We start from the raw sequence: 24,839 nt of genomic DNA, 5'->3' as shown, positions 1-24,839 counted from the left end.
CAGATGACTGCTCCTGTGTTTATGGAGGTAAGCCACAGCTGGGCAGCTCTGGCACCAGGTTATATCCTGGGAAACAAGACTGTAAGGCGCTGAAACAACATACCCCATACTTTTTTTCTGTCAGGAAAAAGTTGAGCCCCCCCATATACAACAGTCACCCGACTCCATCGTTACGGTTAGGTTCAGACGGCTACAGTCTAATGTGTATGGGGGGTGTTAAGGTTGGGTTCAAACGGGGTGAAATTGCAGCAGAATTTCCGAGTGGACTTTCCGCATGCATTTTTTTAACCGGAGACTAAGCAAAGTGGGCAAGATTCGCAAAAATCTCGTTCACACGTTGGCAGTCCGCTGCGGACAAGAAGCGCAGAAACTGACATGCAGCGTGAAATTCAAATCCGCACCATGTCAATTGTATCGCCGATTCCGCTGCTGACTCTTCTCTGGGGAGAGGTTTCCACAGCTGAATATCTGCTTCAAACCCATGCAGGTTTCCCGCTGCGGAAATCTTGTAGAATTTCCATCCTGTGGGAACGCAGCCTAAGGTTCAATGTCCGCAGGATCCGCATTTCAAGCTGCCCATAGGGAAGCATGGCCGACCACACCGCCATTGAAACATGCGGATTTGTTTTCCGGATAGCGCATGCGTGTTCATTTTAGGGGTGATTCCATGTGGACAGCTTCCATTGAAGTTGACACTGCGGACGCGTCACGGATTCCGCGGGATGCAGGAGTTAAAAAAAAAAAAAAAAAAAACTGGCGCGCATGTGCGTCGGCCGGCACTTCTGCACACATCCGTAGTACAGAAAGAGAGAGACAGGTATGTGCGGTCGCCTGCGGACATGAGGCTTTAGGCATACAGGCAGCTGAGGAAGACACAGGGAAAGCGGGGACATATTCTTGTAGCTCCAAGCAGTGCGAGTCCTCGCAGGGGTGAGTGATCACACAGGAGCGATAACCGGTCCGTGCATTCTCTCTACCAGCCACCCACCTCCATTCACAGTAAAAAGGGCGATCGTCGGCATTTGTCGTTCAGTCGCCAATACGCTGGTGAGGGCAACATCAGGTCGATTCACGGGCCGATATCGCCCTCACAATCCTTCTGAAAACCCTGGATGTGAGGAGCTTTCACATGGCAACAGCCTGGCATCCCTGCGGGGCTGAAGGAATCCCCCGGCGCAGCTGTCAGGGCCGCGGCAGGAGATCGCAATAGTTTCTGATTGTTTTCAATGGGGTCGGTGCTGCTGTGAGAGGATGCAGCCCTGTCAGACATCTTTGCTGATCCCAGACCAATCCGTGTCCCCATACTGTGCTCTCGGTGGCTTCTTGGTTGGTATAAAGTGAGGACTGAAGCACTGGTTACAATACAAACATTTCCATCTCTGAGCGGGGCCTGCCTGACTTCTGCTTACCAGACTTCCTGAAAATTCACTGCCAGGGCTCATTCACACGGGTGTAATACGATCTGTATTACATGTGTCACACAGAGTGCTGAAGTCCCATTGATTTGCAGTAGGGTGTTCCGATCTACGTTTTTCACACATGTATGTAAGTGAAAAAGCCGCAACATGCCTTATTTTGGTCTACATTACAGACTGAAGTCAATAGGAATGCATGAATGTCACGGCACGTGTGTGGTTACACAGTAAAGCGTTACACCTGCTTACTTTTTTGGCACACGTAGAAAATGCTGTAAATGCACGCGTAAAAATAAATAAAATAGAACAACCAGACACGCAGGGTTTCTTTTCATGAAAGCGCTGTATATTCACAGACCGAAAACTGCATCGCCGGTGTGAATGAGCCCCCAGAGTCTGGCCGCACGCTGGGTTTCTACCTTGCCACTGTATGCGGACTCGCCATCCTGAATAAGGCATTCCACAGCACGGTGATTATAGTAATGATGAAAGTACACACGGGTAATAACAATGGTGCTAATATAGAGGGCGCTCAGTAATGTACAGGGCGGCACCACCAGGGACTAATACAATGCTAAAAAGGTGACATCACCACAATCTAAAAACCATTCACAAGTGTCCAGTGACACCGAATCAAGGGCAGCTACAAAAATAACGAACCAACACAAGAAGTTTCCCCTACAAACAAAGCCTTGTTACATATCAGAGGACAAGCATTGGGCACCCCTGAGGAGGCCAACTGTATTTGCCGTCTACATTGCTGCGTCCAAACTACCCGTCAGCTGTATGGTACAGGCGTGTGGTATTAATGTATCTTGATGCCACCGGAAACTAGGGGTTTAACAGTGAGAACGCCCCTGTCACACTCCTAGCTCCCGATTGGCTCAAGGCTACAAGGTCCTAGCACCACAGTGCGCATAGCTTTTGCCGGCCGTGCTGCCTTGCGAGGATTGCTTTTCCACTTAGCCTTACTTTCTGAGCAGTGAACAAAGTAATGGCAAGAAAAGTAAGCCTCACCGCAAGGCAGTACGGTGGGTTAAAATACAATGCACATCCCATAAAGCTGTTGTAAGAGGTGTCATGATACAGCAAGGCTCCATATATAAAAAAGAAAAAAATTCTCTATTAAAAAACACCATAGAAGAACTAAAAAACCTAGAACAAACGGCCCAATCAAATCCCACATCAAGCATAACCAACAAAGTCAGAGAAACTAGACTCAAAATCCGTAACATACTGATAGATGAATATGAAAAAAATCTAAAATCCTTAAAAACAACATATTACACCGCCAACAACAAAAATACTAAATGGATGGCCAATAAAGTCAAACAAAAAAGAACCAAAACTAAGATCCCCTATTTACTGGACACAGGATCAAAAAACAAGCTATCAAATCCCATCGCCATAGCAGAGGAATTCAAAAAATTCTATGAAGCTTTATACAACCTTAAAAAAGACCCTCAGGTAACCCAACCTACGAAAACAACCATAAAAAGCTTTTTAAACCCGCTGCAACTCCCCAAACTTACAGACACTCAATTGGACAAACTAAACTCGCCTATCTCGGCCCAGGAAATACTCCAGATTATCAACAAAGCCAAAAAAGATAAAGCCCCGGGACCAGACGGCTTCTCAGGGGAATATTATAAGCTATATAAAGACCATCTGGTGACCCATATGAGAGACCTTTTTAACAAAGCAATCCTGGGGGGTTCTCTGCCGCCTGAGATGCTCCAAGCAAACATCATAACAATACCTAAACCAGGCAAATCACCTTCATCCCCAGCAAATTTCAGGCCCATATCTCTCTTAAATAATGATACAAAAATTTACGCTAAGATCCTCTCTGAGAGACTCCAGGAGGTAATTCCAAGCCTCGTTCACAGCGACCAAGTCGGCTTTGTGAAAGGCAGACAAGCTTCAGACGCGACAAGACGACTTCTGGATATAATCAGCGAGGTTGAGGTCTCTCGAACGCCTTCTCTGCTCCTCACTTTGGATGCGGAGAAGGCGTTCGACAGAATACACTGGGGATACGCCTTTTCAGTGCTTGAAAAATTAGGATTCAGAGACAACATCTTGAGGGCCATCCAAGCCTTATACAAAGCCCCTTCGGCCCGGGTCTTCGTAAACGGGGTGATATCCGAACCGCTTGATATTACCAACGGAACGAGACAGGGCTGCCCTCTCTCACCTACACTTTTTATCCTGATTATGGAACCGTTGGCGGAGGCAATACGAATGTCCGATAGAATCATAGGGATCCCTCTGACCAGCAGACAGCATAAAATCGGATTATTTGCGGATGACATCGTACTGATGTTGGCATCGCCTCTAAGCTCACTCAGAGCGGCCACAGAACTCCTGAAAGGTTTTGGAGATATCTCATACTACAAAATCAACCCATCCAAATCAAAGCTACTCCCATTGAACCTGAAACCTGAACTCCAAAAATTCATAAAAACAGAATTCCCCTTTGAGTGGGACCCTTCCGGAATACAATACCTGGGCACTATAATAAACACACCCATAAACAATATAATGGAACATAATCTAACCCTCCTATTGGAAAATATCCAGAAAGACTTAGCCTCCTACAGAAGGGTCGAACTTACATGGCTAGGAAGAATTGTCCTCTACAAAATGATGACCCTGCCAAAAATATTGTATATATTTAGAACAATAGCCTTAAAATGCAGCTCCAAGCTACTAAAAAAGCTGCAAAAGCAACTCATGACCTTTGTCTGGGACGACAAAAAACCAAGGGTAGCCGCAAGCATCCTGTACAAACCTAGAAGATTAGGTGGACTCGGGGTTCCGAATCTAGTAGCTTACTACGAAGCTATCATCATATCCCAAATAAAGGCTTGGAGTGTACCCCAAGAGGGAATCAGTTGGCCCAATATCGAACAAAACTCCATAGGAAACAAATCCCTCAGGAATCTACTTCTTGCCACAAGCATCAATATTAACATAGGCCCCTTAAAAAACCCAATAGTACAAAACACTTTAGAAACTTGGAAAAAGCTACTAGACATCACAAAAAATCTCGCTCCTAGAACGGAGTGCCCTCTCCCATTAGAAATCATTGATATCCATATAAAGAATATAAACACAAAAAACTGGAGACTTAGAGGGATTAAAACGATTGCAGACCTAGCAACTGGTGCTAAAATGAAGTCTTTCCAGAGCCTTAAGGAAGAATACAACCTCAACAATGGAGACTTCCTTCTATATTCGCAAATTAAAAGCGAATGGTCTAATTTTACATCAATAACCACGTCCCTCCCTAAACTCCTAACTGACAACTTGCTCAACCCCTCCACTAAGAAACTCCCACTCAAAAACATATATGAACTACTCTATAGTCAAAGGAACATCCTGCAAAGACCCTCCAAGGGTGCCAATCTCCTAAACTGGGAGAGAGAGATAGGTAGATCCTTCCCTTTATCCCAATGGAATACAGCGCACGAGTGGGCTAACAAAGCCTCATTATGTGCATCCTTAACAGAAGTACATTATAAAACAATTACTCGGTGGTATAGACCCCCAGCGAGACTAGCAGACTTCTTCCCAGAGGTATCGGATAGGTGCTGGAGGGAATGTGGAGGAAGAGGTTCCCTATTACATTTATTCTGGAACTGCCCCAAAATTAAACCTATCTGGAGAGAACTTTTCAACCTTATGGCAAAGATAACGGGCCTAAAAACCCAAGCCACACCAGAACTGGCAATACTACTAATTGGAATAGAAAATGTCCCAAGAGACTTTAGGAGACTACTCGCCCATAGCCTTTTAGTTATGAAACTACTAATTGTAAGGAACTGGAGGGCGCAAAATCCCCCAACCTGCTCAGAAATAATCCATTTACTAAACGACCACATGACCATGGAAAACATCTTTGCACTAAGACAGGACAAATTAAATAATTTCAAAGATCAATGGACACCTTGGATCACCTACTTCCAACTGCACCACATGAACCCAAGGTTAAATTCATAAATGAATAAGAGCATTCCGGTTAATAGATATCGGTATTATAATTGGGTCGGAAATCAGATAAAAATACGAGTGAATTGTTATATTTACCCCCCCCCCCCTATCCTCTCCCCCCCCCCCCCATTTCCCAACTTACCCTCCTCCCTACCCCACCTTAAATGTAATGTAAATCATCTGTTAAGCAAATCTTTATGCTTAAATCAACAACTCGTTATTTCCTCAATACATGTGATAAATGTTTGACTGATGTTATGTAATCAAACTTGTATTGTTTAAATGCCAATAAAAACCATTGAACAGTAAAATACAATGCACATGTATTGATTCTCACCGCTGGGTTCCGCTGCACTTCAAAGGGATGTCTCACTGCCGCCCGCTAGATGAGCCCTCAGTCCCGTGCAGAGCATGCGTGCTGACTACACGCCGCCACCTGTCAGAGCAGATGGGTCCCGGCCGACCACCGCATGAGCCCTCCGTCCAGGACCCAGCCTGTACGATTCCTCCTTGCTGCCTGCTGAGTGGATGCCAGCGTCTGTCACACCGCTTTTCCCCACTGCTGTGTGCCATTCCTGCTCTGCTGGTGCACACAGCACCGCCACCACCACCCCCTTCCCCGGCGCTGTGGTCTCCGTACTGCCACCCAATTTCTCACAGTGACATCGGGATGAAGAGGGCTCGCCTTGCGTACCGTCGCTGAGGAACAGTGTTGCACCTGGGGCTGCGTGCCTACAAGCGCAGGCCGATCTATCGTTATCACAAGTAAGCCTTGGATGTTCCTTTTTTGTTAAATGCGCTGCAAGGAGGTGCAGCCCACGCCGCTGTGCAGCCAATCAGTTTCAGGGGGAGTCAACCCCCTGCCAATCTTGACTCCACCAGGACTTCCTGGTGGCGTCAAGATACACTAATACCCAGGTGTGTAAGCAGGCTGCTGATTAGCATCCATGACATTGCTGAGCCTGGCTGGCTGCTCAGTGAATAACTACAAGGGACCTTTCAGATGGACAGAGCTGTTCTGCAACACAGCGGAAAAGCATTGCACGGCGTGGGATGTGCACCCAGATGCAATGCAAGGTTTCCCACGGAGAAAAAAAAAGGAAAACACTTGCCGATCGCTACTTCCCATCACATGTGCCCAAGAGCAACACTGGGCCGAGTTTCATCCCGATATCGCACTCACCCGATTGAAGTTAACCCAAGGCCACTCTCTCAGACAGCGCTTCTCAGCATGAAACGCAGCGCTAAATGCTGTAGAACACCTCCATTGATGTCACATTTTTCGAGTGCCGTCAGTTCTATTTTTGGGTGTTTGAGGGTTTCCAAGCGTGATGCGTTGCCCGTTGTAGTGAATGGGTAGTGGTCTCAGTGCCTGTGGCCACTCTCTCACACCGCTTTTTTCTGTGGCATTCTTAACGCTGCGTTAACCGCGGTACAACGCTTCCATTGATTTTAGGGGGGCTTCGCAGACCTGCGCTTGAATGTGTGTTTGTAACGCCGCAATTTTTGAGCACCGTCTGTTCTATTTGTCATTGTTTTCACGCTTTTTAACACACCGTCACCCATCACAATGATGAAGTGCGTTAAAAACCGCTGTCGAACGCAGTGACCTGTGTCAGAAAACAGTTTTGCGGACACTGTGCGAGAGCGGCCGGAGGCTGTTACTACACAATCACTAGTGGCTGCTGCCACCACTGACGCGTTTCCGCTAATTGCAGCGGTGAATCTGCCAGGCAATCAGTGCCAGTGCTCTTGTAAGAGCAGCCTTAGGGATCCTGCACACTGGCGACCGCGATATCAACACGAGGAAATCACCGCAAAATCACAACTTTTTCCTCCCCAATTTGAGTGTCAACGCTGCTTTTTCTCACAAAAACCATTACCGCCACTTGCCATTTTTAAACGCATTTTTTCCCATGTGATTTTTCAATGCCAATGTCAACAGGACTTTCTAATGTTAAAAATGCATCGCATGGAAATCGCAACTTCGCGCTTTGCGATGCGATAAAAGAAGGGTCCACGGGGAAACAAAAAAAAAAAAAATGTAAAAACGCTGAAAGATAGGAAATGCCGTGATTTGTCTCTCGCAACATTGCACGAGTGAAAACATCGCAAATGTGAAGGAAAGCATTGGTTGCGTAATTCTACGTTTTCACTCACATCGCACGATCTTATCACCAGCGTGAAGGCGCCCCAAGACTGGTCCCACACAGACGGGTTGGATTCTGCATGGGGGAGCCCACAGCGCCCCCGCGTACCTGCGTTATACTGCAGATGAGCACGGACGGTTGCTGTCGGATGTGTGCAGTAGAGGGTTTTTAAGAAAAAATACATAAAAATATTTGTATTTTCCGTGCCGTCGCTAGGCGATGACGTGGGTACCCGCGGCCTATCCGCAATGTCAATTGTAGACGGGCGGTGGGTCAGGCGGCTTCCATTTCAATCGACCCATCTGTGCCGAATCTATACAGAAATTTTAAAACCGCACGCGGAAATTGCAATTGCTGCCCGCTGAGCGGTATGTCCTAATCCTTGTGTGGGGAATATCGCGGATCGTCCGTGCCGGGTACCGATTCTGCAATTCAAAAACCAGTCATGTGAGACCGGCCTAAGGCCCAATGTTCACGGGGAGAACAGAATTACCAATACTGCGCGGTTCTCCTGCACCCATAGGTACCTGTGGCTGTCAGTTTTTCCCTGGCGTGCGGATCGTATGGACAGGAAACGAACACCTGCAGCAGCAGGCTTTATTTTGTGCGGTTTTCCCCGTACGGATGGCTTCACGGCTTCTACTGAAACCAATGGAAGCCTGTCGGATAGGTGGCAGCAGTCACTGCGTCCGTGCCACGGGAAAGCAGGAGTTTAAGAAAAGAAAGTCGGCAGGGCGCGCGTCCCGAGCACATCCGCCAGGCAGAAGAAAGAAGACCCGGCCGCGAAGGAGGAGAGCCTCGTAGCATCCAGACAGGCGAGTATGCTGTGCTTTCTGGCCTCATGTCTGCGGGCCGGGTGGACTCCGCTGCACGATCCTGCACAGGCAAACCCGTGCGGGCTCCTGCCCACGACCATGGCAGATTCCGCCAGCAGATTATCGCAGTGGAGTCCGACACGGCACCCCACAGACCCCATAGTCACCTGTCCGGATCCGCCCGTCGTTGAGCCGTGTCTCGGTTTTATGCGTGAAAACGCAGTGAATTTGCGTATAACGGGTGTATTCGCAGGTTTTTGTTTTTTTACGCTCCCTTAGGCTTGAATGGAGAAGAATCATGAATCACGCCATTTTTTTCCACTTGCATGAAAGCAGACGTCAGAATACACCGATGTGCCATCCGTAAATACTACATCCGTGCAAACGGCGCCTTGGGGAGGTATTCACATGCAGGGCTGCGATAGCGGTCAGAGGACCCCACACTGATATCACACTCGCACTCGCATGGAAACCGCCTCTGCGCGCAAATTATTTGTATTCCTACAACAGAAAAGAATGGGCGATATCATCTGAAGAAAAAAACGTAAACCGCGTCGTGTTCCATCATGTAACGCCGCGGTCGCAGCTACGCTGGAAAATTACATTCACAGGTTCCATCGCAGATCCGGCACGAACTAACGGAAAAAATAGCGCTGACGTCCATGGGGTCTGTCCGCCACCGTACACATTTCAGGTCTGTTCGCCGGGGGATTCCCCATCCTGAAACAAGCAGAAAACCGGACGGCGGCGCAGATGTGGGAGTGGCCTAACTATATCCATTACTAATAACGGATTGCGTTTCCGTGCGAGTCCTGCGTATCTCAGAACACACAAAGCTCCCGCAAGATTCATCGGTCATGTGACTGCGGCCTTCCAACATCGCAGAGAATCGCTAGAGCGCACGGACGGAATTATGGCGGTCGCCGTTACACGAAACGCACGGTCATATCTGCGCTTCGTTATTCGTCAGGCCGTTTTTCGTGTAGAGCCCCCGTATTAGTGATGTTATATCGGCCCCCCCCCTTCCCCATATGCACCCCTGTGGTCACGTGACCCTGTTATTAGCCCGGTGGGGGACTGACCCTGCGGTCACTATAGTAACCGACCAGCGGCCCTGTGACCCCGGGGGACCGGTGTCCACACAGGACGAGCCCGGCCACAGCAGCATGTAACAGGACCGCAGCCCGGTAGTATACGGCCTAGCTCCTCCTCCACCACCACATCGCGCCGCTCATTGTCTTACCGGCTCATGGCCGTGCCGGGGGGTGACTGACGAGCTCCGCCGCCCTCCGCTTCTGCTCCGCTCACCACGATAGAAGTTACCACACAACAGCCGGACAATCCTTCCTGACAGGACGCTGCGCCATTCAAACTGCCCCGCAGGGCATTCTGGGAGATCAGCAGCCGCTGTCAATCACACCCTTCCCCTCACAGAGCGCAGCCAGTGAAGGGGGCGGGGCCAAGAGTTACGTAAAGGTGCGGACGTTTTACTGGCGTCACGTGACCGTGCGTCATGTCTCTGCACGTACAGTTCTAGCCAGAGAACGTTCTGAGCCGTGACTCTACCAGAGTTCCTGAAAAATCTCTACTGGCTGATCCATTAACCCTATATTCACCAACATTTGAAAATAAACATAATTTTAACGGGTGCACTCACACAGGAAAACCGTAATATAGGTGTTTCTGCGTTAAAAACGCATCGCATCTATGTATTTAGGTTTTTCGCACACAAGAAAATTGCAAGTCGTTTTCAACAGTAAAAACTGCATCGCACTCGCGTGCGAATCGCACTGTATGCGCAAAAAAACAAGGGAAATAAAGTTTTGCAAATTTTTATTTATTTTTTTAAAAGTAACAGCAGTTAAAAAAAACAACCCTTTTGCCCTATTTATAATAAAATAATCTAAATAATAAATCAAAAATACGTGTTTGGTATCGATCTACTAAAGTGATACATTATTCGCCCCGCACGGTAACCGTCATCAGGGAAAAAAGACAAATGGACTTTTTTGGTCACCCTGTTTCCAAGAAAAAATGCAATTAAAAGTGATCCAAAAGTGGTATGCTTTCCAAAACGTCACCAACACGAACTACAGGACGTACCGCACAAAGTGAGCCCCAACACAACCGCGTCAACGGAAAAATAAAAACGTTATTGGCGGCAGAAAAGGATTTTAGAAAATGATTTTTGAAACAAAATAAAAGTAGTACAGCAAAAAAAAAAAACCATAGAAGTTTGGTATGGTAGTAATCGTACCGACCCATAGAATAAAGGTATCTGGTCATTTTTGTTGCAGTTTGTGCGCCGTAGAAACAAGACACACTAAATAGGGTGAAGTTCCATTTTTTTTCCATTTCTCTCCACTTAGAAGTTCGTAAAAGTTTTTCAGTACCTTATATGGTACATTAAATAACACCATTGGAAAATACAACTCGTCCCGCAAAAAACAAGCCCTCATACAGCGACAAGGATGGATAAATAAAGGAGTTACGAATTTTTAAAAGGGGCGAGTTAAAAACAAAAATAGAAAAGAAAACAATGAAGTTCAGTCACTAAGGGGTTAAGGCCGGCTTTACACGGGTGTGTTTGTGCGTGCAATACGCAGAGAATAGAACCCATAGAGCTCAATGTGGTCATTCAGATGCACATTTTTCCTGCGCATTTGACTACCTAACTCCCTATAGAAGTCAATGGGGATGCACAAGTGCGCGCAAAATACGCTAGGAGATGCGTGTAAACGTGCAGGTAAAAGAACATCTGCAGCTCAGACTGATTAGCTATTTCAGTCAGCGCATCTTTGTTTGCCGCACATGCACATGCCTTGTGCGCGCAAAATATATATCAGCGCACTCACAAAGAATCACGCTCCCTTATACGTATTGTCATTATTCCGAACCTCCATCTAAATCATTAATCTCACCCCAGTACCTTTCTTGCTGACCTGCGCCGCCGCTACTTTCCAGCCAGCTTCAGACCTCTATATTGTTACTTAAAATATGCGCCAGGTGTGCCAAAACTACATCTCCCACAATGCACCACTGCCAATGACTGATGAGTGCGCGTTCACAACTGTATAAACTGTCCTCACTGCAGAATGTGAAGGCACTGAGCAGTAAATAGCGGAGCCTACAAGACGTAACCAACAGAGAACTAAAGGCCATTTACACCCAAAGATAATCTTTCAAAGGACTGAAAGATTTTGCAATCTTTTTGCATGAAGTGCTAATGGCCATGTAATTAATCAAAAGCCCAGCTGTGCAAACAGCTGCATTGTTCTGCTAGAGGCTGCTGGCAGATTACATTGTTATCTGCCAGTAGCCACTGTGATCCTGTGGAGATAACAGTATACAGTCTCACTGTACACTGCTCAGGAGCTGACCAATGGATTTTAAATTCATCTTAAAATCATAGTTCAAACGAAAATTGCACAATGCCCGCGTTTACATGTAATGATTTGATCTTTCAAACGAATTTTGAGTGATAACCGTTATGTGTAAATGAGCCTTAAAGGGGTTTTGTCATTAAAAAAAAAATCTATACTCACCCATTCCTTCCCTGTCAGTTTCCTTAGCACATCTTCTCCTGGCTGAGCTTCTGTAGTGTCTCGGGTCACATCACCGCACTCTGGGCCCAGCTTGTTATGAAGGCTGCATTCCTCACATGCCTTCCGGCTGGGTCAGTGAAGGTCACATCCCTGTGCTGTAGCTTCACTGCCTAGGAAGGAATTGTAATCTATTTCAGAGACAGCTCGCATGAGCAATCTCTGAAGAAGATAGGCAGTCCTCCTGCTGGCCTGTGAGCTGTGCTGTAACGTACATTGGCTGGCAGGAAGGAGACTGCCAACCAAATGTATGTAACCTCACACCAAGGAGAAGAATCAGGCAGCTCAAGGTGAAGTGACCCCACTACTTTAAAGAATACTTTTAAGTAGTAAAGTGTAGAGTGCTAAATAGCTTTAGTATCTTTTTAGAGCAGCGCCACCCTGAACTTTAATTCTTTTCATAGGAAAACTTTTGTATTTCTACATTCCTAGAGCCCAAACTTTTTTATTTTTCTATTGACAGCTTGAGCGTTTGTTGTTTTGTGGGATGAGTTATGCTTTTAAGAGGTCCTACCGTGCTTCCCCGAAAATAAGACACTGTCTTATATTTCCCCCCAAAAAGGGCACAGTGTCTTATTTTCGGGGGGAAGGGGGGGGCTTGTACTTACCTGGTCCGTGGCGTCCCAATGGTGTCCGGTGGCGGCACGGCGTCCTCCTCGTCTCACAGATGCCTTCTGCTGGTGACGGGGCTTTGAATACCCTGCCTACAGCAAAGCGAGTGCTGTGATTGGCTAATTGAATGCTGGTAGCCAATCACAGCTGGCGCTCGATGAACAAATCACAGCCATTCAGTGATGTCATTCACTGAATGGCTGTGAGTGGCTCATCGGGCGCCGGCTGTGTTTGGCTGTTGGTGCTTGATTAGCCAATCACAGCGCTCGCTTTGCTGGAAGCGGGGTATTCAAAGCCCCGTCACCAGCAGAAGACAGCTGTGAGACGGAGGAGGACGCCACGCCGCGGCAGCTCCGCCGACGGAGACCATCGCCGCGGACCATGTGAGTATTGTTTTTTGTTTTTTTTGTGGAGCACCCGAGTTAGGGCCTATTTTCGGGGGAGGCTTTATATTTCAAGCCTCCCCGAAAACCCGATAGGTCTTACTATCGGGGTAGGACCTATTTTCAGGGAAACACCGTATCTTATGGTAGAAATAGCTCGGTGATTAGATTTTTGTTATTTAAGTAAATAAATTAACTTGGACTTTTGCAAGTTATCACACTGTCCATCACATAAGCACAAGTTGTTTGATAAGATAAAGGGGTTTTCCAAGCAGCGGAAGTCTCTGCTCCGACCTCTGTGAAGTGACCGGCGCTTGTAACTGCAAGTGCAGCGCTCATGGAAATCAACGGGAGCCATATGTGCAGTTACAAGCACCGGCCACTTCACAGAGGTCGGAGCAAAGACTTCTGCTCCGACTCCTGTGCAATTGCGGTAATGTCCTGAGGATAGGTCATCAATAGCATTCTCCCTGGAAAACCCCTATAAAGGGGTTTTCCATGAAAATACTATTGATGACCTACCCTCATCCAGATGCTCCGACCCCTATGTAGTGGTCAGCACTTTAAACTACAGCTGCAGCTCTCATTAAAATCACTACACAGGAGTTAAAGCAGCTGTCAGTGGACCCCCAATCAGCTGATCGGCTGGGGTCCTGAGTAGCGAGCCTCGACCAATCAACTACTGATGACATATCCTGAGGATACGTCATTAACCCTTTCCAATCCACTGTCTGACCTCTGAAGACATTATGATTTAAGGCTGTACAGCTCCGATATTGGAAGACGTCCGTCGGGGTTCTCTTACTGTATATTGCCAGCCACTCTGCTGTCGGAGCCTATCCAACATGTCACCTCATGCAGTACTGGCTTTAGCCAGCATATAGCGCTGTTGTATAACAGCAGAAAAAGAGTAAGCCCCCTAGGAGAACCAAAATACAAATTGGATTGGAAAGAGTTAATAGTGTTTTAATGGAAAACCCCTTTCAAGTCCATTTAACATGCAAAAGAATATGTTTAAGTATCTGCTACCTTCATACTGGCGAGCACGATATGGGACCGTGAATATCGCCTTTATATCGTGCTCCCCACCATGTGAAAGTGGCATGGATGCAAGGTGTTTTCATGTGATAACAGCCTCGCATCACTGCGGGGATGAAGGGGATCTCCCTGCCGCAGCTGTTACAGACGCAGCAGAGGATTGTGGGGTTCTCTCATTACTTTCAATGGGGCCAGCGCTGCAAATTGGCTGGAATGGGGTTCATATTTGTGTGTCTGGCAATGCACAAATCTCGCAGGACTTTCACGCCAGTCTCAATTCAGTGAAAATAATAGGGTGATACATTCCTTGTAAGATAGCCAAAGGATATACGTGTGTGATGTAAGAGTGTTATATGCCGTGTAATACGCATTCTGATGACTTGGCTATGCTTGTTCTGGTGAAGAGGCACATGATGACTTATTGGATTGACATGCTTGTTGTACGGGACAGCAAAGCAGGGAAGAATGTTCTACCCCTGTTATGTAATGTAAGGGTTGGAATCCTGTAATGACTACCTATCCCATAAACCTCACTTTATGCTCACATGTACAGTTTTTATGGTGCTTTAGCCAACGTGGTTTTTTTTTTACTGAATGGGTTTAAAGAAAAAAAAGTCCCAGTCCAAGTCAAAAAGTACATTTTGTGTTTTTTCTCATTTCCTTATAGTCTACCAAGGGCTATTTCATGAATATAATGCAAGAGCTACAGAAATGTGACACAGCCAGCACTGTTATGTAACTGTACAACCATGCACACTTATGTGTGAAGGTATGATACATCTGCAGGCACATTCGGCTGTTGTAGTATGCTGCATGAGTGTTTTTACAGCAGTGATGTGGTTGAGCACAGGCGTTTGCATCTGGAGACGAGCTGAGTTGCATTAGATTACACTGAGATGTATGAACATGCCCCTGATGTAATAGGCAGCCACCGGCTCCTCTTGTTTCCAGGCGGCGCTGCTGGATCCTTCAGTCATAGTAGTGTAGTGATGCCATGTTCGGAGGACAGGTTCAGCAAGCATCTGCCTACGCTGGAGTCCGCTCACATGCTGAATCCTGTTCTAGATGATTCATCTTTCCTCCTTTGTGTAGTACAGGGCGATTAAACCCCGCTGGGACTAACACTTCTCACAACCGGGTCAGCAGGGAGCAAATTAAGTGCATCACTCCCATAATGAAGTGTAAACCTTAAAGGGGTTGTCCCGCGAAAGCAAGTGGGGGTATACACTTCTGTATGGCCATATTAATGCACTTTGTAATATACATCGTGCATTAATTATGAGCCATACAGAAGTTATTCACTTACCTGCTCCATTGCTAGCGTCCTCGTCTCCATGGTGCCATCTAATTTCAGCGTCTAATCGCCTGATTAGACGCGCTTGCGCAGTCCGGTCTTCTCCCTGGTGAATGGGGCCGCTCGTGCCGGAGAGCTGGTCCTCGTAGCTCCGCCCCCTCACGTGTGCCGATTCCAGCCAATCAGGAGGCTGGAATCGGCAATGGACCGCACAGAGCCCACGGTGCACCATGGGAGAAGACCCGCGGTGCATCGTGGGTGAAGATCCCGGCGGCCATCTTAGTAAGGTAAGGAAGAAGTCGCCGCAGCGCGGGGATTCGGGTAAGTACTAAACGTTTTTTTTTTTTAACACATACATTGGGTTTGTCTCGCGCCGAACGGGGGGCCTATTGAATAAAAAAAAAACCCATTTCGGCGTGGGACAACCCCTTTAATCCATTCTTGGGAGCAGATTTGCTGATCACATGATATTTTGCTATGCAATGGACTATAGAGGCTCTTTCACACTTGCGTTTTTCTTGCAGGTTTTTTTTTCACACGATATCGCAGTTTTTTTTAACGCGAATGTCAAGACTTTAATGATAAAAACGCATCGCACAAATATCGCAAAGCACGAACTTGCAATGCGTTTTTAACATTAGAAAGTCCTATTGACAATAGCGTAAAAAAACACAAGTGGGTATTTACACAAGCGTATATCGGCCAGTCTTTTCATAGCTAGATGATCTACGCTTTCATCTAAGCCACGGGTGTCAAACACACGGCCCGCTGCCTCATGTTATGTGGCCCACAGCGTGTAGACGGCCGCTCACTATTGAAGCGATTACTAGCTGGGTTGCCGCAGCTCCCTGCTGGTAATCACGCTGTTAGCGCTGATCCCAGCACACACACTGACATCAGTGTGCAGCCGGGATCCTCCTCCCCTGAGTCCCCTGCTCCTCAATTCCGCAGGAGAGGACTCAGGGAGGAAGCGTGCCGGGCGCACACACTGATGTCAGAGTGCATCCAGGTTCAGTGCCAGCAGAGGGGGAGCAGCGCTGACAGCAAGGAGGAGTATATGGGTTGGTGGGAACTATTATTACTGAGGGGGATTAATATTACTGAGGGGGGGGGTAATATTACTATTGGGGGATGTTGATATCACTATTGGGGGTTAATATTACTGAAGGGGGTTAATATTACTGAGGGGGATTAATATTACTGACGAAGATAATATTATTACTGAGGGGAGTCAATGTTACTAAGGGGGGTTAATATTGCTATGTGGGTTAATATTACTGAGGGGGGTTAATATTACTGGGAGGGTTAATATTACTGAAGGGGGTTAATATTACTGAGGGGGGTTAATATTGCTGAGGGGGATTATATTACTGTGGGGTTATTACTACTGAGGGGGTTAATATTATGACTGTGGGGGTCGCTGTTACTACTGGGGCCACTGTGGGGTACCTTGTTACTATTAGGGCTACTGTGGGGTACCCTGCTACTACTGGGGCCACTGTGGGGGTTGCTATCACTACTGGGGCCACTGTGGGAGTCGCTATTACTACTGGGGCCATTGTGGGAGTTCCTATGACTACTGCGACCACTATAGGGGTCACTATTACTACTGCCACCACTAGGGCTCATTCACACAGGCGTAATCGTATTTCGGTCGCACAAGTACGCTGCATATTTGCGCTATTGAAAATCGCTTATGCCTACATATTTGGGCACTCAAAAAAGAACGCAGATGGGCTCACTGAAATGGTGTGGTTTCCTGCACATTCACCACGTATTTGCACGGCCCATTCACTCCAATGGCCTATTGGGGTGCGTAGTACGCAACAAAATAGGTCATACTGTGTGAAAATATACATCATGTGAATGAACTCATTGACATCAATGGCTTCTATTCACTGCATATTATGTACGCAATTACGCTTGTGTGAACAAGCCCTTACTGTACTGTCTTACAAGCGGTCCTTTGAAGGTCACCATAAGCCCTATGTGGCCCTCGGTGAAAATGAGTTTTACACCCCTGATCTAAGCAGTACCCCCCTTCCCTCCTCCTCACCGACTCTCTGCCTCTCTCCTCCAGTCTGGCATTTGCAATGGGCGGGGGTGGGACGGGGGGGGGGGGGAGCTAGGCTCTGCTCTGTCCTACCCACTCCTATTGCTGGCTACAGACAGGGGGCGAGAAGGGGGTGGGAGCTTAGCTCCGCCCGTCCCACCCACTCCCATGGCAAACCGCTCAGAGGGGATGGGAGTGGCAGAGAGTCGGTGAGCGGGAGAGGAGGGGGGACTGCTCAGATGGAAGCGTATATCCGCCGGCCGTGAAAACGTTGGCCCGTGTACACTCGTGTAAATAAGCCTTTAACATTATAAAGTCCCCTGACATTCATGTTAAAAAACCGCAGTGATATCGCGTGAAAAAAACACGCAGGAAAACACAAGTGTGGAAGAGCCCTAAGGACAACATTGTAACACTTGCTAGTAATTCCAATTAGGTATTTGGGATTATTTTTACTTCTAAATTTAAGATTCCGGTCTCACAGGGCGGAATCCCGCCAGAAATCTTGCAGCTTTGCCGCAGTGAAAAACCACAGGATTTCTGCTGGGAAAGCGCAGCTTCAAAACCTGCGGCACATAGCAGCGGGTTTTAGAGCGGCTTGGCTGCATGCTTTTCCGTTACAGCTGGCTCTCCCATAGAAAGGAGTACTGCCGCAGCGGAAAAAAAAAATAGACATGCTGCAGATGGGGAATCTGCACTGGCTTCTGCCGACTTTGCCGCGACGGATTGGCCGTCCCGTGCGGACGAGATTTTTGACAAATCTTGTCCACATGGCTGGCTAATCCATGGATTAGCGGCTGCAGGCGGACGTGCCGCAGCGAAACTCCGCACAGAATTTCTTCAGCAAATCCGCCCTCGGAAATAAACGTTTCCACTTTCCCGCAGTGATTTTAATGGGTTTTCAAAAAAAACAAAGAAAATATGTCCTATGAGTGTGCAGCGGAATATGTTACTCTTGTCATATCCGAGGGTACTTTGATTCATGACAGATCCCTTTCACGGTTTACCCTCAGAGACTCTCACGCCCGCACCGAGGAGTCCTTTTACAAGATTGCTGCAAGTAGTTGTAATTGTATGTTGTGCTTCGCTCCACCCGTCTGACAGCTTCACTTCCCTTAGGAGCCTTTTGTCAGTAAAATATTAGACCTTGGATATTCCGCGATGAAGAATTAACCCTTTCCAATCCACTGTCTGACGTCTGAAGACATTCCGATTGAAGGCTGTACAGCTCCAATGTCAAAAGACGTCCAGCAGGGTATTCTTACTGTACATTACTGGCCGCTCTGTTGTCGGGGGCCTCTCCAGCAAGTCCCATACCGCTGTACTGGCTTTAGCCAGCAGATGGCGCCATTGTATAATGGCAGAAAGAGAAAGCCCCCTAGGAAACCCTGAATCCAAAATTGGATTGCAAAGGGTTAAGGAATTTATGTTTATGCAGAGGACACTGATACAGTTTTCAGACATAGTTCTGAACCTACAAATAAAGACTTTTCATTGATATTTACGGCTAATGCCAGCCCTTGCTACAGTATATATGTTCAGGGCTGGATCAAGATTAGTGGAGGCCCTTGGGAAAAAGGTTTAATAGGGTTCCCCTCCCCAGTAGCGGCACATAATGCATGGTATTAGTAGGAAAAGAACATTCTTTTGATGCTGCTTGATCCTGAAGCAAATAAAATTCTGATGGACTAAAATACAATAATTTATGTAAAATGTGAACTTAGTAACAGCTATAAAAAGACGACATGTTTTGTACCTGTACTGGGCACTTTGCAAAAACACATATGTCAAGCAGTTTAACTACAATCGAAAGAGACATAGGTCAAAGTTCACATGCAGCGCCAGTTGATGATAGGAGCACATGATCAGCTGTTTTATAGGTGTGTAATAAAGCTGTAAGTCACTTGTCACTTTCTGGTTTGTCCACTTCACAATACATGTTCTGCGGCATATATGAATGAAATTTTTAGAAATAACAGGAAAAAATGCAGAAGAGGAGAATATCTAAATACACTCATTGTCAAAAACATCCCTCCTCTAGAAGGAGTTATCGGAATCGAATTAAACGTCTTCTGTGTGATTGTAACATTGATACAAGTGATTACAATATCAGAGCAAAACCATTTATTTCTGAAAACTGACCCCTTGAAGGGAAGGCTCTAGTACCTCGTTGTACCACCTCTAGCTTGGATACAAGATGTGATACGGGCAGGCATGGAGGCTCTAGTACCCCGTTGTACCACCTCTAGCTTGGATACAAGATGTGATACGGGTGGGCATGGAGGCTCTAGTACCCCGTTGTACCACCTCCAGCTTGGATACAAGATGTGATATGGGCAGGCATGCAGGCTCTAGTACCCCGTTGTACCACCTCTAGCTTGGATACAAGATGTGATACGGGTGGGCATGGAGGCTCTAGTACCCCGTTGTACCACCTCTAGCTTGGATACAAGATGTGATACGGGCAGGCATGGAGGCTCTAGTACCCTGCTCTAGTACTGCCTCTAGCTTGGATACAAGATGTGATAAAAGCTGGCATGGAGACTCTAGTATCCTGTTGTACTGCCTCTTGTATCTAAGCTTATCCAAGCAAGATGTGATACAGATGGGCATCGGGGTCCTAGTACCCTGTTGACCGCCTCTAGCTTGGATACAAGGTGTGATACGGGGGCATGGAGGCTCTAGTACCCTACTGTACTACTTCTAGCTTGGATATAATATGTGGTATGGATGGGCATGGAGGCTCTAGTACCCTGTTGAGCTGCTTCTATCTTGGATACAAGATGTGATACGGGGCGGGCATGGAGGCTCTAGTACCCTGTTGACCGTCTCTAGCTTGGATACAAGATGTGATACGGGGGCATTGAGGCTCTAGTATCCTACTGTACTACTTCTAGCTTGGATACAAGATGTGATATGGATGAGGATGGAGGCTCTAGTACCCTGTTGTACCGCCTCTAGCTTTGATACAAGATGTGATACGGGTGGGTATGGAGGGTCTAGTACCCTGTTGACCAACTCTAACTTGGATGGAAGGTATTATATGGGCTGACATGGAGGCATACAGATTTTATATAGTATTTTCCTGCATATTGGTCCCCATTTGCTGTAACTGAGTCTCTAAAACTTGCAAACTCATAGGCTGTTAAAGTTGGCATCCCACATAGTCCTATATATGTTCTATTGGCAATAAATCTGGCGACTGGACAGGCCATGGAAGTGTGGCAATGTTATGGTGACATTCTGTGGCACCCTTGCTGTGTGCCGGCAAGCATTATCCTGACGGAATATGCCCCTTGGAAGCCCTGCCATGAGAGGCAACACATGTGGCTCGCTGAGCTGTCATTCTCCCTCATATCACTACTAGGAGTAACTGGCTCTTGTATGTGATGTGCCCCCAGACTATTACACCAACATTGGGGGCAGTGTGCCCCTCCACAGCAAAGTCAGGATTGTTCACAAGACCACTGCAAACTGAGGAGATGTCAAAGGCCGTAGATGTAAAGGGCGCTGTGAGACCAAATGTTCTTCAGCCAAGCGCCTGGAAATGCTTCAGACAGACACAGGGGTGCAACAATGGTGCCACCTGCCTCTGGATGGTGGACAACGAAACAGCTGGAGTTGCTTGTGCTTGTCGGATGATCCTCTCTACTGGTGGTTTGTTGAGGGCGTCCTGAGCCCGGTCACCTTGTGTGCCCTCACGCATCCATTGGTCCCAACACCTCCTAACAGTCTGGTCAGAACGGCCCCGATGGTGCAGCATCCAGCTTCTCGCATTCCAATAATGCGCTCTATCTCAAATGCTGTTAACTCGGTGAAACCTCATTGGATCATAGAGGCATCTAGTGGTCAACAGACTCTACACAAGTGGGAAAAGAGGTCACTACACACAAGAAGCCTCCAAGAGCCTTTTTATAGGCCAAGGGTGGAACAACTTTTAGGACTTCAGGTGACAAGACCGTTCATCGAATCACCCCACAACTCTAATCACTTGTATATCTGCCTGAGATGTAACTTCTGGATGGTGCTGTATACCATATATACTCTCTTTGTAAGGAGTTGTTCTGCATGCCGAGTTTTACAGCAGAACAACAACTCCTTCTAGGGGCTGGATTTGTATTGAGTTTTTACAAAGAGTGTATATATGGTATACAGCACCATCCAGAAGTTTAGAAACACCCCTTGTAAAATTGGGAAGATATAGTGAAAAATCCTAATGTTTGGGATATAAGTATTTATTGCTCTAAAAACCTAAACAACAGCAGCTCAATCTTCCAACTAAGTCTTGTAATTTGAAAATAGTTTCACATTTTGGACTACTGGAACTATCCAGTCTTTTCCTGTACGGCACCTTCCACACTTTAAGCATTTAGTGGATCACCTTAGAAGTATTTTGGTCAGGACATGCTTCCATTCTTGGTTGAGAACCTCCCAGAGATTTTTCTGACTACTGATCTTCTTATTTATACAGGATGTTTCTGAAGGTTTGCAGGTTACTGTAGGAGGTTCAGTTAGGCCGGGCTCACATGAACATATCTTTCAGCGTGCTGCCTGCGAGAGAGATGCGCGTGGCACGCAGCCAGTACACAATCACCATGTAGTATCTAGGCTTGTATGCGAGCGTAATGCTCGCCAAGATAGAGCATACTGTGATTTTTCATCTGTACGTAAGTCACGAAATTCATGTGAGCAGTAACATGGCCACCTATGGCAGATTGCTACACCCTATTCTCCGTGGAATGTGTTATACCAAAACTCTTGTCTGAGCCCAGCCTAAATTGCACTGGATATATTAAAGGGGTTGTCCCGCGCCGAAACGGGTTTTTTTTTTTTTAAACCCCCCCCCCGTTCGGCGCGAGACAACCCCGATGCAGGGGTTAAAAAAACCACCCGCACAGCGCTTACCTGAATCCCGGCGGTCCTGCGTCTTCATACTCACCTGCTGAAGATGGCCGCCGGGATCCTCTGTCTTCATGGACCGCAGGGCTTCTGTGCGGTCCATTGCCGATTCCAGCCTCCTGATTGGCTGGAATCGGCACGTGACGGGGCGGAGCTACACGGAGCTACACGGAGCCCCATTCAGAAAAGAAGAAGACCCGGACTGCGCAAGCGCGGCTAATTTGGCCATCGGAGGGCGAAAATTAGTCGGCACCATGGAGACGAGGACGCCAGCAACGGAGCAGGTAAGTAAAAAACTTTTTATAACTTCTGTATGGCTCATAATTAATGCACAATGTACATTACAAAGTGCATTATTATGGCCATACAGAAGTGTATAGACCCACTTGCTGCCTCGGGACAACCCCTTTAAGGTTGGACAATTATGTTGTGTACAGCCAAGAGCGCATTAACGAAGGGCTGCAAAAGCTTGGTCGGGTTAGTTTTGGTATTACTCAAACGGATGGATGACATTTGAAGTATGTGCTGGAGGAGTTCTAGTCTCATCACTGAGGTGTGAAAAGATCATAATTGACATGTCATTATCATTAACCCCTTAATGATGCAGCTCTTTTTTTTCTATTTTCGTTTTTTTTTTAAAATCCTAAGGCCTCATGTCCACGGGCAAAAGAAGAATTAAAATCCGCAGCGGATTTTAACTCTTCTCCTGCCCGTGGATCCGCATCCCATAGGGATGCATTAACCACCCGCGGGTAGATAAATACCCGCGGATGGTCAATAAAAGTCATTTAAAAAAAAATGGAGCATGAAAAAATCTGGACCATGCTCCATTTTCGTGCGGGTCTCCCGCGGGCTTCTATTGAAGCCTATGGAAGCCGTCCGGATCCGCAGGAGACAAAAATCAGAATTTACTCACCCGCTCCGGTTCTTCCCATCGCCGCGGCTCCATCTTCTCTCCGTCATGGCCGGATCTTTTTGCTTCGGCCCTGCGCATCCGCCGGGCCGAAGAAAGAAGATCCGGCCGCGACACAGAGAAGATGAAGCCGCAGTGAAGGGAAGATCTGGAGTGGGCGAGAGGTAAGTTTATTCTTATTTTTATGCCTCATGTCTGCAGGGCAGGAGGGACCCGCTGCAGATTCTCCATGGAGAATCCATAGCGGGCCTGATTTTCCCCGTGGACATGAGGCCTAATTCTTCTATTTATCCACCAATGTAGGTGTCGAATGACTTGTGTTTTGCTGGGTGAGTTTTAGTTTTCACTGGTGCTATTTAATGTACCCTATAATGTGCTGAAAAAGTTTTAAAGACTTTTAGGTGCAGTGAAATTGAAAAAAAGTGCCATTCCACCTTCTTTGGGGGGTCTGGTTTCTGTTTTATTCTGTGGGTCGGCACGATTTCAACGATACACAATGTATAAAGTTTTTTTGCTGTACTGTTAAAAAAAAAAAACCTTTGGAGAAAAAAATAAACTGATTTTCTGCCTCCATCCTCTACCAGCCGTAACTTTTTTATTTTTACGTCAACATAATTGTTTGAGGGCTCATTTTTTAGTGGGGCGTCTATTTCTACCATTTTGGAGCACATAGGACTTTTTGATCAATTATTATAAAAAAAATTCACTGGAGACAGGGTGACCAAAAAAGTGCAATTCTGATCTGACATTGTGTATTTTTTTTCTGACTAAGTTCACCATGCAGGGTAAATAATGTGATACTTTGATAGATCGGACTGTCACGGACGCAGTGATACCAAATATGTTTTTTGTTTATTTTGTTTTTTTTTATTATAACTATGGGAAAAGGTGTTTTTTTTAACCTTTATTACCTTTTATTAAATTAATAAACTTTTTTTACTCATTTATACATTTTTTTAGTTTGAACGTCAAGTACAAAATAATATCATGATCTAACAGGCAGTCTATCAAGCCACCCCACATGCATGGCTTCATAGGCAATCTGCAGTCGCAGCCCTGAAGGCCTTCAGAAGACCCCTGATGGCTGAGACAACCGAATAGCAAACTGCAATCTCATTGTATGGAGGGAGTTTGGGAACCCCGAATTCCAATTTGGTGTTTAACCCCTTAAGCACATAGCCTATTTTGGGCATAAGGATGCAGATTTTCATCTCCATTTTTCAAAAGCCATAACTTTTTTACTTTTCTGTCGACGCGGCCGTATAAGGGCTTGTTTTTTGCGTGGCGAGCTGTAGTTTTTATTGGTGCCATTTTTGGGTACAGAGACAATATTGTAAAACTTTTATTATTTTTTTATGCTAACAGGATGAGAAATCGCATCAATTCTGCAATAGATTTTTTTTTTTAAAGCGTTAATCATGCAGAATAAATAACGCAATCCATTTTTTCTGCGGGTCGGTATGATTACAACAATACCAAAATTCTTATATTTTTTTAGGTTTTTTTCACTTTTTTGCAATAAAAACCCTTTTTTTTGGAAATCTTTTTTCTAAATCGCTACATTTAAAGTCCTGTAACTTTTTTATTTTTCTATGGACGGCGCTCTGTGGGGGCTTATTTTTGCTAGACGAGCTGTAGTTTTTATTGGTACCATTTTTGGGTACATACC

At 46.4% G+C, this 24,839-nt stretch overlaps 1 protein-coding gene across 1 annotated transcript in view; it reads right to left on the bottom strand.

Annotated features, from left to right (window-relative positions):
* The window catches only part of KATNBL1 (katanin regulatory subunit B1 like 1), a 32,714-nt gene extending 22,899 nt beyond the window's left edge, over positions 1–9,815 (bottom strand). The window contains exon 1 of the mRNA XM_066608705.1: positions 9,620–9,815. The gene's annotated coding sequence lies outside the window, so the exon portion shown is untranslated. The remainder of the gene's footprint in view (positions 1–9,619) is intronic.
* Between the last annotated feature and the right edge of the window lie 15,024 nt (positions 9,816–24,839).

Source organism: Eleutherodactylus coqui, chromosome 6 (genome assembly GCF_035609145.1).
Source record: "Eleutherodactylus coqui strain aEleCoq1 chromosome 6, aEleCoq1.hap1, whole genome shotgun sequence".
NCBI lineage: Eukaryota > Metazoa > Chordata > Amphibia > Anura > Eleutherodactylidae > Eleutherodactylus > Eleutherodactylus coqui.
This window is presented reverse-complemented; position numbering and strand designations above follow the sequence as displayed.